Source organism: Dendrobates tinctorius, unplaced genomic scaffold, assembly GCF_039654945.1.
Source record: "Dendrobates tinctorius isolate UK_male_01 unplaced genomic scaffold, ASM3965494v1 ptg000016l, whole genome shotgun sequence".
NCBI classification, from domain to species: Eukaryota; Metazoa; Chordata; class Amphibia; order Anura; family Dendrobatidae; genus Dendrobates; species Dendrobates tinctorius.
Window position 1 is genome coordinate 59,465,932 of NW_027361684.1, and position 17,185 is coordinate 59,483,116.

The following is a 17,185-nucleotide window of genomic DNA, read 5'->3' on the forward strand; positions in this document are numbered from 1 at the left end:
GGGTTTCATTTTTCAGCCAGTATTGTATGGTCTGGAGTGCATTTCGGTAGGTATATAACCCTCAAAAACTTGTTTAAAAATTTTTTGGTATTATATTGCTCATTCAAATACTTTTTATATGTTCTTGGGTACATTTCATTGCTATATAACTCTGAAAAATTTTTTCAAAATGCAGTATATTGCTCACCTATAGACTTTGCCACAGTTTGAAATCCATTTTGTTAGTATATGACCCTCAAAAACTTGTTCAAAATTTATCCGTATTATGCTGCTCACCCATAGGGTATTACATTTTCTTGAGTAGATTTCTTTGCTATTAAAGCCTTAAAACCTTGTTAAAAAATGTATCGGTATTATATTTAGAGATGAGTGAACTTGTTTGGAAAATGTTCTCCAGTCTCAAATTCGGCTTGAACCTTGCACATTCAGATTCCCGAGCATTTTCCTCAAAATTAACACAATTCGGCCTGTTTGGTAAATGATCAAGTTTCCACCAAAGCATTTGTTAGGACTTTGGCTAGGATAGTGGTACTGTATGATGAGCGGAGAGGACATGTTTGATGAGGCGAGAGGGTGGGGAGAGATCAGAGGAGTGGCGGACTGTTTTTTTTTAATTACCTTAATGTGTGTATTTCTGGCAGCAAATCGACAACCATCCACAACGTCCAGACACAGGGGCTTGTGTCATTGGCTGCCGAAGTCACATGTCCCTGTCCATATAAAGAGCAGACATGTGACTTCAGAGCCATTTTGTGAGTGTAACAGCATAGTGAGGAGGCTGCTGCTCAAGTAGTCAGATAGTTATCTAGGCAGTTTATTCTCAGCTAGTTCAGATAGATAGGATTCTGAGTCAAATCGACCTACCAGTATATAAATCTAGAGTGCTACTTCTGTACTGCAGTCACAAGTCACCACTTCAGCATATAAAAGCATAATGCTTCTGATTCTGTGCTACAGCGACCAGTCGCCATATCAGCATATAAATCCATAGTGCTACAGATTCTATGCTTCGGCGACCAGTTGCCACTTCAGCATACAACCCCTGGCAAAAATGATGTAATCACCGGCCTTGGAGGATGTTTATTCAGTTGTTTAATTTTGTAGAAAAAAAGCAGATCACAGACATGGCAAAAAACTAACGTCATTTCAAATGGCAGCTTTCTGGCTTTAAAAAACATTAAAAGAAATCAAGAACAAAAAATGTGGTAGTTAGTAATTGTTACTTTTTTAGACCAAGCACAGGGGAAAAATTATGCAGTCACTCAATTCTGTGGGAAAATTTATGGAATCATGAAAAACAAACAAATAAACAAGCAAAATAACATTCCAAAACATCACTAGTATTTTGCTGCACCAGCTCTAGCTTTTATAACAGCTTGCAGTCTCTGAGGCATGGACTTAATGAGTGTTAAACAGTACTCTTCATCAATCTGGCTCCAACTTTCTCTGATTGCTGTTGCCAGATTAGCTTTGCAGGTTGGAGCCTTGTCATGGACCATTTTCTTCAACTTCCACCAAAGATTTTCAATTGGATTGAGATCTGGACTCTTTGCAGGCCATGACATTGACCTTAAGTGTCTTTTTTCAAGGAATGTTTGCACAGTTTTTGCTCTATGGCAATGTTAGTGCGCTAAAATGCGGCCTAGCCCCATTATCCCCATCTGCTGCTTCATCATCCTCCATCACTGTGGTAATTATTCTCACACAGGTCTCTGGCCGAAGAACCTCCACTTGTTTACTTGCTACAGTCGGGGTGAGTGACAGCATGTCAGCTGTTGCAGAAGTGGACATGCCTACTGTTTTTGACTGATCTCAGACACCAAACACACCACATCTTTCTCAATCCACCATAACATCTTTGCTTTCTCCTCACTCACAGTCCAGCAGTTTGTTCTATTCTCTGTACTCCACCAGCTCAGCACAGCAGCCAACCTTCGGTTCCCTAGTTGCAGTCATGTCAAAGATTTTTTTCCTTCTACACATGTCAAAGCTAAGAGCTTGAACTTCACCATCTCCAATCTGTTTGCAACAGAAATGCTGCCTTTCTGCCAGGTGCATGAAGGTGGTTCCGAAAGGTGATGTCAGTCACAGTTCCCCAGTAACAGTTGTCTAGTTCTCACTACTTCTCTTAGAAAGCTGTGCCTGCCAACACCAGCATGTCACAGACAACAGCACCCATTCCTTGAAAAAAATCTGTCTGAGAGGGTGCATTTCACCACTGACATCTGGCGAGCAAACACGAGCAGGGGCGTTACATCTCGCTGACTGGGCACTGGGTGACAGGTGACTGTGTGGGCAGGTGGGGAGAGAGCTGCTAAACAATCCTTACGGGACAAACCTCTCTATCTAACACTTCCTCCACTGCTTCTGCCTCCTCTAACTCCTCTAGGGCCTCCACCTATGCCATCAACCTCTCCCTTAATGATACATGAATTCCAACAGTGCAGAGAGAATCCCCTTACCTATCTCTGTACTGAATCTGGAGTCACAGAAGACCATGTGTGATATCGGTGTGAACTTGGTGCCGGCTCTACACCATGGCTGGCATGGTTCATGTCCTCAACCTAGTGGTGCAACAATTTCTCTACCACTATCCCAGTTGGATACGCTGATGCAGAAAGCATGGTCATTGTGTGCTCCCATCAGCAATTTGCACCCTGCAACTTGCATTGTTACAGAGGTCTTTTGGCCTACCGGTTAATATATGATGTGTCAACACAGTGCAATTCCACTCTGCACATGTTGCAACGAGTGTGGCAGCAGTGATAAGCCCTGGTGCAGTATGTCCTTTTGCATAGCCTGTGCCACTGCAGATTGGATGTGGTGCAAATCATGCTTGTGGAGTGGGCACAAATTAAGGATCTCTGCACCCTTCTGCACAGTTTTGAAATGGCTACTAAGACAGTTAGCGCCATTATCAGCATCACTATTTCGGTCATCTACATGCTGGAGCACACTAGTCTTCGGAAGGGGGTGGTGGTCCCAGACAAAGATGCAGAAGTGATAGCAATGCCTCTAAGTTCTGGACTGTCATTGTGCAGGCGTAGTAAAGCACAGGAATGTGGGATACAGTGACGGACTGGAGGCAGAGCAAGGGTTGACAGGTTTAATTACAGGGGAATACTCCACACAGGGAGGTAAAGAGTTAAACCGTATGAATGGCAAAGTGAAGTACAACGGTACAAATAACGACACTTCGGTAGCAAATGTATCAGGAAGTCCTAACACTGCAGCTCCTGCTGTGAACTCAATGGCACCGGCTACGGAGGGCCCAATGCCTTTTCCAGGATGGTACTGTAGTTGTTGGTTTGTCTTCTGGTGGAAGTGGTTGATCTCTAGTACCTTACACTGCCCCTTGTCCATATACAGATGTGGCTAACAAAAGTACAGGCCACAGTCCTGTGCGAGCCCAACATGGCTCCTTAACTATCTTAACTTGGGGTAGTCAGGTAACAAAGGTCAGTACAAGTATTCTCTGACCACGTCAGAGCGCAAGTGTCAGTCCTGTGTGTGGTCTCTCTTGGGGCAGCGCATGTGTGGTACTCACGATCCCGTAGTGTACTGCACCTGGTTCTCTCTGGTTGTCACTGTACACACACTGCATGTCCCACTCTCCCTGGTCCTTGCTGTTGGCAGCGGGCAATGCTGATCTTCTTGGAGATGGTGCTACTGGCTGGAGCATTAATCTCTGCAACACCCGACTTGGCTCTGCTCTGTGTACATGGCTCTGAACGGCCCTGCTCTGCGTGGCTCTCTCTCTTTGGATTACTGCTGGGCACACTGATTCCCTCAGCACAGCAGTCCCTGACCTTCTGGCTGACTGCAGCCTTTCCCTATTGCAGCATCGGTACTCTTTTTCAGGATGGAGAGCGGAGCACTCTGCTCACCTGACTGTGCGCTGCTCTGCCCTGGCACCAAACTGACTTCCTTCGTGCACATTTTATTTCTCCTCTTTCACCCCCTTCCGAGAGCAGGAAGCCTCTCCTCTCTAGAGCTTCCCCCAGGCAACAGGGGGAGGTCCGCCTCACTTGATGCAGCCTCTCTAGGTCTGTACCCAGCACTCTGCCTCGTTGACCCCCCCTACATTCCCCCTCTCTTTTAGCTCACCTTTCCACGTGTGAGAACTCTTCGTACTCCACTAGGCTCTTCTGAGAGCCAATAGATGCCCATAATTTTGGCCACCACTCCTGCCTCCCTGGCTCCATCTTCTGCCAATAAGGCTCATTACAGGTACTCCAAACTTTGGCAGAAAAAAGGAGTTGATTCTGGTTCCATCGAGCAGCAATCTCTGGGGTCCGTTCCTCTTCTGAGTCAACATATGGCGGGTTGGGAGAGTCTCCCTCTTCATCATCCATAGCTGCTGGAGGCAATGTCTCAAGACCTTCTTCCTCTTCACAGTCTGCTACTTCTGGCTGGGGTACCTCAGGGGCATCTTGCAATGCTTCCAATGAGTCAGGGTCCCTTGAGCTGGCGGGCAGCAAACTTTCCACTTCAGACGATGAGATTAGTGGCTCTTCCTTCTCATAAATGGGAACTGTAGGAGCGGGCGTCTCAGGAACACTTCTCACCTTCTTTCCTCTATCAGGAGCTTGTGGTGGGCAAGGTAGTGATTTACTCAGGTGAACCACTCAGGCAGACATCCCTTCTCCTTCAGGTCAAATCTCCCAGACAGGACCTTCAGATCCAGGTTGGAATTCCACCAGACTCGCCTTAACACGCCTGGATAGCGCAGATATCTCACCGTGGACAGTCGATACCTTCTCCATCTCTTCTCAGCCTCTGTCATCGTGGCTCTGTCTGGCTCTAGGTGCGGCTCCTCTTCTCTTGCATACCATTTCTCCCAGGGGCTGCGTTTTCTCAAATTATCAGTACCTTCGGAGAGGTGAGTAAATCTTCACCATCGGCTGTCTTTGGTCAGGCAACTTCTTGACAGGTGTCCCAGTTTTCCACACATCCAGCACTTTCTTCTGAGTCTGTCTGGTGGGCGCTTCAATCAGGATTGTCAGCCTCTGCGGGAAGTGTATCCCAGCTGCGATCGTTCTTCACTCCACAACTTGGAAGCAAATTTTGAGGAGACTGCTGGGGTACTTCTGATGCTCCGCACCTCCCCTCTAACTTCCTTTATTTTTTTTCTGTGAGTTACCTTGGGGTATGATGCTGAGCTCCAGGGACGGATTTAAGAGGTGGGTGGCCCGGGGCCCATTTTGGAGGGAGGCCCATTTTTCAAGGTGTTTCAATATGTAATGCAAAAGCACAAAGTGAAACAAAAGCAAGTTTATTTTCAAAAATCATTTATGCAGAGTAATTCAGGTAAAATCATTCATTTTTTACAATCCAGGCACTTTCCTAGATTTTCATGCTGCAAAATCACTAATGATATCACTAAAGTCCAATTCACGCAGTATATCTGACTCGATGCTCATGATAGCCAAATTTACAAGTCATTCCTGCTTCATGGATGTCCTTAATCGGTTTTCAACTAATTTGAGTTTTCAGAAGGAACGCTCACCACTGCAGTTTACCATCAAAATTAGATATATCCTTAGAGCTATCTCAATATTTGGGAAAGTGTCCTGCACACCCTTTTCAATGATAAGCTTGTACATGAAAAGTTCAGTGCTGATATCTTTTGGCTCTTCGTCTGTGAATAAATTGGCAAATGTTACAAACTGACACAGTTCATCGATAAATGTAATGTCCAAGTCATCTGAATAAGACCTGATGAGTTGCTCTGCTGTGGCCTTAGGCTCGTCTGAAGACAGTTCTTTCAGATGGCTAAAAAAGCTAAATTTGCTTGATATATCTTTATATGCTTGAAGACGTTGGTCAAGAGAAGCGATAAACTGATCAATGATAGGCAAGAAAGTTTCTGTTCTGTATTTTTCAGAAGGGCTGAGTTGTACTTCTTCCGTATGGCCATAATCCAATGGATTGAGACACATTTTTTGGCGCCCGTGTCGATTTATCGTCTGAACATACTCAGATGAACCAGACAGCTCTTCGCCTTGCTTCTCATAAATTTTGAAGGAGTCACGCTTTGATGCAACATAGTTTTTTAAGCCGGTCAGTGATGCCACAGCAGTGTTTAGATCGAGTTTTGCGTGTTGTAGATTTTTACTAGTAGCATCTGTTCTTTGCTGGATATCATTCCAGAAGGTGGTGTTAAGACAAATGAATCAGCTTGAAATTGGTATTAACAGTCCTGCTTCACACTGTACACAGTTTTTTTCTTCAAAGTCATCAGCAATCTGTTTAAGTACAACTTTAATTTGCTGATAGTCATGCTTAAGGGCCTTAGTAGCATCAGCTCAGGACCAATGCTTTGTTGTGACATGTTTGAGAGTCAATGCTGTTGCTGAGTCAATATTTTTAAAAGCCTCAGTCAGGAGCTGATGCCAATGCATTGAAACTGTGAAGAAGAGGAACAGCTTTTCAAGGAAGTAAAAAAAAAATGTACAGCACTCGAGCAGCTTTCTACAGCATTTTTAGCAACCAGATTTAAAGAGTGTGCCATGCAAGGAATCTAGGATGCAAGATTGTTCTTCTCTCTCACTTTGGCTTGCCGGCCATAGTATTTGCCACTCATTGCACATGCATTCCATAACTTTGACCACGGCAATTTCCCAGGTCTAGGTCATGTCTCTTCAAAAATTCCAACACGGCATTGAGCATGTCTTGAGCGCCATGACTTTTGTTTTCTATGAATGTAACTAAGTGTTCCACAGGACCATCTTTCTCCATATGCCTCAATACAAGGGTTAGTTGGTCACCATGAGCTGCATCGGGTGTGGAGTCCAAAAGAGATGGAGTAGTATATTGATTTGTTAACTCGAGAAATAATTTCTCTGAGGACTTGTTCGCTCATTGCATTGATAGTTTCTTCCATGATTGTAGATGACAGGTAGTTTGTATGACCCTTGTCACGATTGGCTTGAGTTTTGATATGCTGTGCATGAAAGTCGTCATACTGGGCGATGAGTTCAAAAATGCCCAGAAAGTTTCCATTTCTAGGTGATCCAACCAATTCGTTATCTCCTCTAAATGCTAAGCCACGCTCAGAAATAAACTGAATAACATTTACTACTCGTTTCAATACTGACCTCCAATAATGCTCCTGAGTCTCGACCTGTTGTGTTAGCTCCGCATCAATTCGCCCAATGGCTTTTAACCTCATATTGAAAGCATTTGTAGAGTTCAGATGTTCCGCTGACTGCTCATGACATTTTATACGTTCTTGTGAATGTTTCCAATCACAGAATCTATTAGACGAAAGCTAAGACTCAGATGCTGTAATAAAGCACATCAATGTGCACATGAAGCAGTAAATGCGTCCTTTAGAGGGAGAGAAGCATAACCAATTCCTCATTATGACTTTTCCATTATGATTTTGACGACGGAAAAGCCCAAGTGTGCACATTCTTGGAATTTTGCGGTCCTTTCTAGGTTGCTGAACCAAGTGAGCAATGAAAAAACTTTCATCACAGTGCTGGATTATTGATACACCCCTTTTTCAGCCAGTAATCTTGCATCTGTTCCAAAATAATGGATGGCCAAAGTCCAATGTCATTGCCCCCTGGTGGGCCCTTAACGACACCTTCTCCATAAGATGTGCCACTATCAGTCTGCTTTTCTTTCTGTTTTTCAGTTGTACTCGTTACTAATTCAGCCTTTTCTTTGCCAGGATCAACAAACAATTCCACTGAAGCATTGTCAGGTTGATCAGATTCTACAAGGTCATTGTGTGAAGGGTTAATACTAAAATCAGAGCTGAAGTTTCGTTTTATCCATTCTCTGGAGGTTTCATTTCTCCGTTTTTGTTGTTGCAAGATAAATTTTTATAATTGGCATGGCCTGTCATGAAAGAAGACTGCTCTCATCAGGTACAAAGATAAGGGGTTCGGGGGGGTGCATTGCTCTGAATATGCCATTATACTACTTTCTACGCTATTTAGGTACAGACATATATGTAGTTTCCGGTTTTCTTGCAATATTATTGGCTTATAAAGTGAAATGCTATTGGTACTTGAGAACCTTGCATAATTAAGCAAAAGATTATAAGAGATGTGACTAAAATAAAGGGGCTTAGTGATCTGCCTCGATCCTCCCGTACAGAGACCCCAGTCTCCGTGTGGTCATTTGAGTTGCTAGCAACACTGTGGAATAATTTGGAAATCACTGGCTCAACCGTGAAGGGTTAATTTACCCTCCCTAAATAGCTACCTCAACAGTGGCGCGCAACGTGGGGTCCCCCGAATAGGGACGCCTCTGCCCCCGGAGGGCAACAAGACAAAGGACCCTCGGAGCGGACACAGGTGTTGGAAAATTGGGACTGATCACCCCCCACAACCACGGTAAGTTGGCAGTTATACTGTTCAGACTGACCGTTGGTGTGGTTTTCCTGTACTTGTTGCTGCAAAGAGGATCAGAGGTTTGTCCCCTGGTGGGGTGATTCATGGGTGGAATCATATAGAGGTGTAGTCCCATTGGGGGCCCAGTGCTCGAACCGTACCTCATAAGGGACGGACACCCCGGATTGACCAGTGATTGTGACTCTCTTTATAGTCAAAATATCCTGAATTCCTGGTCATTGTTAGTTATCAGGCGTGATCATGTGATCGAAGATGGGTAGGATACGTAACTCAGGTGTATATATAGATAGATATATATAACCAGAGGTGTCCGGAGGGATAGTCTGAGACGCCCTCCTCCTTTCACTGAGTACTGCAAATTTTGGGCTTCCCAGAGGGGGTTGACCCTGTGGAACAAACGGAGACGGCTGCTCCAGTATTGTGCACAACTTGTCAGGATATTTAGCTCTAAAGGAGAGAATTATGTTTCTGTGGAAGAAAAAGAAAAGTTTGGAATTGTGTGAAGGATCAGATACTGTTAGTCTTATGATTCAAAGACGAGGAAAGAAATGTGTCAGGAATGCAGGAAAAATATTTTCGATTCTGGGATTTCCTAAGGGCGGGAGGTTGCAGCCTACGCTATGGGATGAAGGAGTTAAAAGGTTAACTGATGATGGATTACTTAAAGGAGCTGAGGAATTCTGTGGCTTGGCACATGAATTGTATAATGAAGGTTATGTGGAAATTGAACAGCAAGTGAATTCTATTATGACAGGGACGGGATTTTTTTTTTTTTTTGGTTCAAGAAAGTGACTGTGGTATGAGAAAGTGATTGGTTAAAGAAGAAACTGAGATTAATGAGAGAATGTGTTAGGCAGACGAATAGTTAAGTGATGATTTGAAACAAGAAGTTTCCCTGCTAGATGATAAGGTCCCTCCCCAGGAAATCAAGCCTCCTCCCGACTTTAAGCTCTGTGCCCCTTAACCCTAAGGCACCGATGTATCCTGGACTACCAAAACTCAGTATGCCCCCACCTTATGATCCTGCCGGGTGGATCTGTGCTGTATGTGTAGTTACTGATCCTCAGTGGAGAGAGGTCTGTTATAATTGTGGCACAATAAGACCAAGAGTTGCAGCCCCCACCTCTGCTAATGGCACCTATTATCCGCAGCCAGCCTCAATCCCCGTTCACCCGATCCAGAGGAAAAAAAAAAAAAGTTTTCTGAAGACTTTAACCCGCTGTTCAGGAGAGAGAAAGAGAGAGAGAGAGGGAAAAAAAAAAAAAGCAAGCTAGCAGCTGCAGCTGCTTCAGTACCCCCTCCCATCTTAGCCCACACCATATCCCCCTTCGCCCCCACCGCAGCTGCGAGCACACAGCAAACTCTGCCCCCCCTCAGACTTCAGCTAGTGGGAACCCTGCTCCTCAGACCCTCCCTGCTAATTCTCATTACTGCTCAGTTCGTGATCTCTCTCACATGTCCAGTAAATTTACTAGGGGTAGATTTATTATCACAGTTCCGCTCCAGAATACAATTCCAAAATGATGGTCAGATGGATTGTTTTTTTTTGTTATATAATCCCTATGTAGATGAAGACAGTGAGGAAATCTGTATTTTGCATGCCCTTCCTACAGTTATGATGGCCCTGATAGGCCCAGATCCACCCCCAATATTGCTTGAGGATCAACGACTCACCCCATACCTCTCAGAGATACCATCTAAATTCTGGTCAAAAGGGCCAAATGATATAGGGAAAATGCCTGTAGAACCAGTAAAAGTGTTTCTCAAACTTGGTGCCTAATCCACATACTCTTTTGTCCCAAATACCCCAGGATGCTGCTTGGTTTACAGTCATCGATCTTACCGATGCCTTCTTTAGCATTCCGTTACACCCAGACTGCCAGTTTCTATTTGCATTCACTTTTCAGGGATGACAGTTAATATGGACAGTTATGCCACAAGGGGCCCAAAACAGTCCCACCCAGGTTGCAAAAAAAAAATATGAGCAGGTGTCTTTTGCCATTTCTGCCATTGTTAGCCTCCTTAAAGCATCTGGCAGCACTGAACTGTCGGGTTTCGGCCTCGAGACTTCAGTTCTGCCTTGGTCAAGTGATATTCTTGGGTCACTGTCTCCTTCAGGGTGTCAGACACCTCACAGAACAAAGAAAAATAGCTGCCAGCTCCCTTCCTTTCCCTAAAGATGAAACAAGATGAAACTGAACTCCACCGTTTTCTTATGCACTTATTGTTGTCAGTGGATACCGGATAAATCCCGCATAATGCAACCCCTTTACAATGCCTTGAAAGACGTATAATGAATTATAAGGAAAGATGGCAGTGATGAGGATTACCTCCAACATGATTGTTCCCAACTTCTGACTGAAGAAACAGCTGCTCCACCAAATGTCAGTGAGAATCCACTCCCAAATCCTGATCTGGTGTTATAGACGGATGGTTCTAGATATGCTGATGAGTTTGGTAGATTCCACACGGGATATGCTGTTACCACAGAGGACACTGTAGTGCACGCAGCTGCGCTCCCGCCCTCACAGTCAGCACAAGAAGCAGAACTCCAGGCTCTGTCTACTGCATGTACTTTGGCCAAGAATAGACGGGCTAATATATACACAGACTCACGGTATGAATTTGGTATTGCTCACGATTTTGGGGCTCTATGGGCCAATCGAGGGTTTATTACTACTGCCGGAACTCCAGTGAAAAATGCTGAAGCTGTTAAAACCCTCATGGACTCGATCAAATTACCTACGCAGGTGGCCATTATCAAAGTTAAGGTGCATGGTCCTAGGATCAGTCCACAGACTGTTGGCAACACATTTGCGGATATGCAAGCAAAAGCCACCGCTCTCTTACCCGTTGAACCAACCATACCAACTATGGTGACCACACGCTCTCAACGTAAACAGTTACAAGAAGCACTGACCCTACAAGAACCTGATGATCTACAACAGACTGAAGTTTTCTGTCGGACCCCGCGAGACCGCTTAATGACGACGCAGAGAATGTCTCCAAAGGAAGAGGTGAAGCAATGGAAGACTGATGGGGCACGAATGGATAATGGTCTCTGGAAAAAGGACAAACTTGTGTGTCTCCCTAAGCGGATGTACCCTGCTATTGCCATATTGACCTATATATCGAGGAAAAAATCAGGCCCTCGCACTGGTGCAAAAATTCTACTGGGCCCCGGTTCTCCAGTTGGCCGGAAGCATTCCCTGTTACCAACATGACTGCAAAAACCACAGCGAAGAAACTGGTGATGGAAGTTAGATGCAGATATGGGGTTCCAGAAGTTGTTGAAAGTGACCAAGGCCTGGCCTTTTCTTCCCATGTGTACTAAGAAGTTCTGACAATGCTTGGCTCCACTGTAGCCCTCCATACTCCGTATCACCCACAATCCAGTGGGAAAGTTGAGAGGCTGAATGGCACACTGAAGGGACAATTGACCAAAATGATGCAGGAGACTACGGCTCCATGGCCAGAGCTCCTACCCATTGTACTATACCATATTTGTACTACCCCTATTGCAAAATATGGCCTGTCCCCATATGAGATATTGTTTGGTACTAGGCCCCCAGTTGCAAATTTCCAGCCTCAGCAGTTATCAGAAGAGACTGACCGTGCTGTTCAATATGTTATTCTGCTTAGTAAAACTCTTGCTAACACCTATGTTCTAGTTTTCTTTTCCTTTCCAGATTCAGCAGAAACCGACACCTGTTATAACCTGAAGCCTGGTGATTTGGTAGTTGTGAAGAGGCATGTCAGGAAGCATGGACTAGAACCCTTGTATGACAGTCCCTATCAAGTCCTCCTCATCACCCAACAAGCCAATAGCAAATGAAGGGGACATAATGTTTTGGTTTTTCGCATTTTCCATATTATTATTGATAGAAGTTAAAGTTAGAAGATATTCAAAGACTCAGAGATCAATACAATAAAAACAATGATCGTACTAAGGACAGTTGGTGGTCAGACACCTTCTCCTTTCTCAATCCAGCCAATTGGTTTAAGCGAATTGGGGGCTGAATAGCTGAGATCTTACAAAGCTTGTTACACATTGCTGCCTGTATCCTTGTTGTATATGTGATACTAAAACTTGTTCTTTGGTGTATTTCTGTATGTATTAGGAAATTCTGCACTAAGACAGCTAATGATGATACCAAAGGTGTCGTTGCCTCTGCTCTTCTCTGCACCGATCTCAAAAGGCTACTTGATGAAGATGTTGAAGCCAAGCACATGCCTACCTACAAAAGATCCCCACCACCGTCATCAAAAATTGTTATTCGTGAACTGCAGTATACAGGGGGGACGGGTGCGCCGCGACAGCCATGACTGGTAACACGGCATCAGTCATGTGAAGACCAGTACCCCTCAAGCTGTTAGCTTGGGATAGCACCACTGATGCTACATATGTGTTAAAAAAATTTATCTAGGGGGAATGTGAAGGGTTAATACTAAAATCAGAGCTGAAGTTTCGTTTTATCCATTCTCTGGAGGTTTCGTTTCTCCGTTTTTGTTGTTGCAAGATAAATTTTTATAATTGGCATGGGCTGTCATGAAACCAGACTGCTCTCATCAGATACAAAGATAAGGGGCTCGGGGGGGTGCTTTGCTCTGAATATGCCATTATACTACTTTCTACGCTATTTAGGTACAGACATATATGTAGTTTCCGGTTTTCTTGCAATATTATTGGCTTATAAAGTGAAATGCTATTGGTACTTGAGAACCTTGCATAATTAAGCAAAAGATTATAAAAGAAGTGACTAAAATAAAGGGGCTTAGTGATCTGCCTCGATCCTCCCGTACAGAGACCTCAGTCCGTGTGGTCATTTGAGTTGCTAGCAACACTGTGGAATAATTTGGAAATCACTGGCTCAACCGTGAAGGGTTAATTTACCCTCCCTAAATAGCTACCTCAACAATTGCTCCTTTCTGACACTTGCCCTGAATGAACAGAGAAGAACTCGTCCAATTTTCTTGTCTTCGCTCTCTCTTCTGTTGATTTCATTGTTGCTTCTTTAGCCTTACATCTTTTAGAATCCCCAGACTCCCAAATTCTTGTGCCATGTCTGTGCCTATCTCCTTCATGATTGTCCATGATGGTAATCTAAAAGTAACAAAAACTTCCTTGTCAACCCTTGAAGTCCTGAAAGGGAATTAAAGATTAAAATATGTACATATGTATGTATATTGTAGAAATTTGGGCTGTCTATTTCAAAGACTGCTGCTGGGCTCTATGTCAGAGGCTGCTGCTGGGCTGTATATGTATGAGAGGCTGCTGCTGGGCTTTATATGAATGAGAGGCTACTGCTGGGCTGTATATATATGAGGGGCTGCTGCTGGGCTGTATATATTAGAAGCTGCTGCTTATGTACTCATTGTAGCAGCTCCTTCATGATGTTGATAATTTTATCTATTTTATCTATGATATACTCATAATACCTACGGTAATTTTGTCTCCGCTGGGTGCAATACTTTACTATTATTGGTGTCCCCTGTGTTGTGCCCTTTTGTTTCCCCACCCCTTCTTTTTATATATTTTTTTATTTTGTATTATCAATAAAGTATATAATTTTAAATTATTGGACACATTTCGTTTTTTTCTTCTTTGTGTATGCTCTTGAGGAAGACTATTCCATAGATTAGTAGTTCTTATGGTCAGCAAGCCTCGTTTCCTTAGACTCTACAGAAGAGAGAGACACATTGATTCTGGAAGTGAAAAATGACTCTGTCGTTAAAACTGCACTCCACTTGGAACCACTGATCTGTGATGGCCCAGGTACTGACCACCACAATATAAAGGTATGATAAACTGCAAGGTGTCATAGCTGAAATTATGCGGAATTCTGCTCTCTGATGCTTCAGAAGTGTGAGAATGTTACTTAGTTTTGCGAAACATGAATGAAATCTCAACATTTTTTACTTCGTGTGGAATTGCTAGTTTCATGAAATACATCTCAAACTTAATTTTTCATAATTTAACCCACTTGTCACTTGTTATGTCCTTTGATTTCTGCAGCCAATCAGTGCCCGGTATTGGGCCGCTTTACTCTCACTTCCTTTGAACGAAACTAAGAATCAGAAGAAGTGAGAGCCTGCTGCTGTTCTCTAACTTACTGTACATGTCAATTTTTTCTGAAGGAAGTGGGAGTGAAGCTGCCACTGATTGATTACAGAGCTTACGTGACATAACGTCAGGTGAGCCCTGGGAGACTTGTTGCTGACATCGTTGGAACAGTGTTGACACAGGAGATGAGTATAACTTGTTTTAATTCTACGTGGTATTGGACACGGAGTTGTCTGTGTATTTGGAACCTCTTTAAGATCACTGTTCTATAATTACCGTATACAAACTTATAACCATTTGAAAATGGGCACCACATTATCTTTGTTCCCATTACTCAATGCACTACCAGTTATTAGAGAGTCTCCTAATATAGTTCCCAACAACAACCCAGCTGAAACGCTTTATGCAGCCTATCATATCTACATATCTACAGTATGTTTACTCAATAAAATAAAATATTTTTAAAATAGAAAAAAAAATTCATATCACTTAATTTTTAATCCAGTAAAAATAATGACACAAAAAATAAGAATATAAACATATGAAAATGAAACATAAACATCCGTTGGACAGTATGATTGCATTCATACAAGTCTGATCTATCAAAATCTAAAATTAATTCAGTTGGTAAAAGCATTTAAAAGAAAAAGATCAAAAAGTTACAATTGAGGCTTTTTCATTCCCTGCAGCCCCACAAAAAATTCAATAAGGAGCTATCAAAAAGTCCATGTCTGCACCAAAATGAAAGCATTATGGGTCTCAGAAAATGGAAAGCAAAACAATACAATTTTTCTACTTCCGTAATTGTACTGACCTGTAGAATTATATTGTCAGCTCATTTTTACAGTGCCTTGAATGCTATACAATGGAAAAAAAACAACTGCAGAATTGTTATTTTTGTGGAATTTCATTGCAGAGTCCATTTAATGATACACCACTCAGTTTAATTCAGTACCACAAGTTGTCGCACAAAAAACATGCTCTTATGCAGCTATTTGGAAGAAAAAATAGAAAAGTTATGGCACTTAGAAGAAGGCGAGGGAAAAAAATGAAAACGCAAAAAATGGAAAATGGTCGGGAATGTGTTAATGATTTTTGGTTTGAGTTTGAGCCTGCTCAATGAAATCTGAAATGAAGATGACATCTACAGTATGTATATCTGTTTTAACTTGATCCATAGTTTTTCAACAGTAGTTTGTTACAGCACCACCCTACATCTCCTCCCTTGTTTCAGTCTCCCACCCTACCGTGCCCTCCGTTCTGCTGATGACCTGAGGTTAGCATCCTCAATAATCAGAACCTCCCACTCCCGTCTCCAAGACTTTACACGTGCTGCGCCAATTTTTTGGAATGCACTTCCCAGGTCAATACGATTAGTCCCCAATCCCTACAATTTTAAGCGTGCCCTGAAAACGCATTTATTCAGACTGGCCTACTGCCTCAGCACATTAACCTAACTATCTCTGTGTGGCACAGCCAAAAGTTTTACCATAACCAGGTTCCCCGCATCATGTTCCCACATGCTTTATGCGTCCAGCAGCCCTCTGTGTCTGTACTGTTACACACTTAACATTATGGCTTATCCAAACAATCAGGGCAATTGTCACCACCCACCTTTCGTGTCTACCTTTTTTCCTCATAGATTGTAAGCTTGCGAGCAGGGCCCTCATTCCTCTTGGTATCTGTTATGATCTATGTGATTACTGTTATGCTGTAATGTCTATCGTCTATACAAGTCCCCTCTGAAATGTAAAGTGCTGCGGAATATGTCGGCGCTATAGAAATAAAATTTATTATTATTAATTTATTATTTTTAACTGATACATCATGCCTTGATTTCAAAGTAAAAACTGACAGTCATGGGTAGAGCTGAGTATCCATCTCCATATTTAACTAACAAACAAAGTTGCACTCTGTAATGCTATAGCATGCAAACGTGAAATATATAAATAGGAAAAAACAAAGATACCTAGCGCATAAATTGGCCAATTATATATGGCGATGGCTATTCTTAGTAAGCACCTGTTCACACCTGTTTTTCATTTGGAAGCGATGGTCAGTCTTGAAATTTGTATACATAAGCATTGACTGAGCACACCACCCATCGGCTTATGGCAGTTTAAATCACAGCAGGATCCTACCTATCCATATTCATGTAGGCTATCAGCCCAGGAGAGGATTCACATTAGATTAGGTTCCAGGCAAAGAAAATTGCCTTGTCGTGACTGCTGGGCATACATAAATTGGCTAAGTATCTTCGTTTTTTCTTTTTTTCTTATATGAATAGGAAAAAAATAAAAATACTGAGCGCATAAATTGGCCAATTTTATATGGCGATGGCTATTCTTAGTATGAACATGGTCACACCTGTTTTTTATTTGCAAGTGATGGTCAGTCTTGAAATTTTTATGCATAAGCACTGACTGAGCACACCACCCATCAGCTTATGGTGGGTTAAATCATAGCAGGATCCTACCTATCCATATAAGTGTAGGCTGTCAGTCCAGGAGAGGATTCACATTAGATTAGATTCCCAGCAAAGAAGATTGCCTTGTTGTGGCTGCTGGGCCTACATGAATTGGCCAAGAATATTTGTTTTTTCTTATTTTCTAGACCACTAATGCTATTTCAATTCATATATTTCAAGTCTGCATGTTATATCATTACTGAGTGCAACTATATTTTCACTTATTCACACTTGATGTTTGTTTGGAAGTGACGATCAGTCTTTGATATTTGTATACATAGGCTT

At 42.8% G+C, this 17,185-nt stretch overlaps 1 long non-coding RNA gene across 1 annotated transcript in view; it reads left to right on the forward strand.

Moving 5' to 3' along the window:
• The window catches only part of LOC141078219 (uncharacterized), a 31,282-nt gene extending 18,105 nt beyond the window's left edge, over positions 1–13,177 (forward strand). The window contains exon 2 of the long non-coding RNA XR_012227718.1: positions 12,491–13,177. This is a non-coding gene — a long non-coding RNA (uncharacterized lncRNA). The remainder of the gene's footprint in view (positions 1–12,490) is intronic.
• The last annotated feature ends 4,008 nt before the right edge of the window (positions 13,178–17,185 follow it).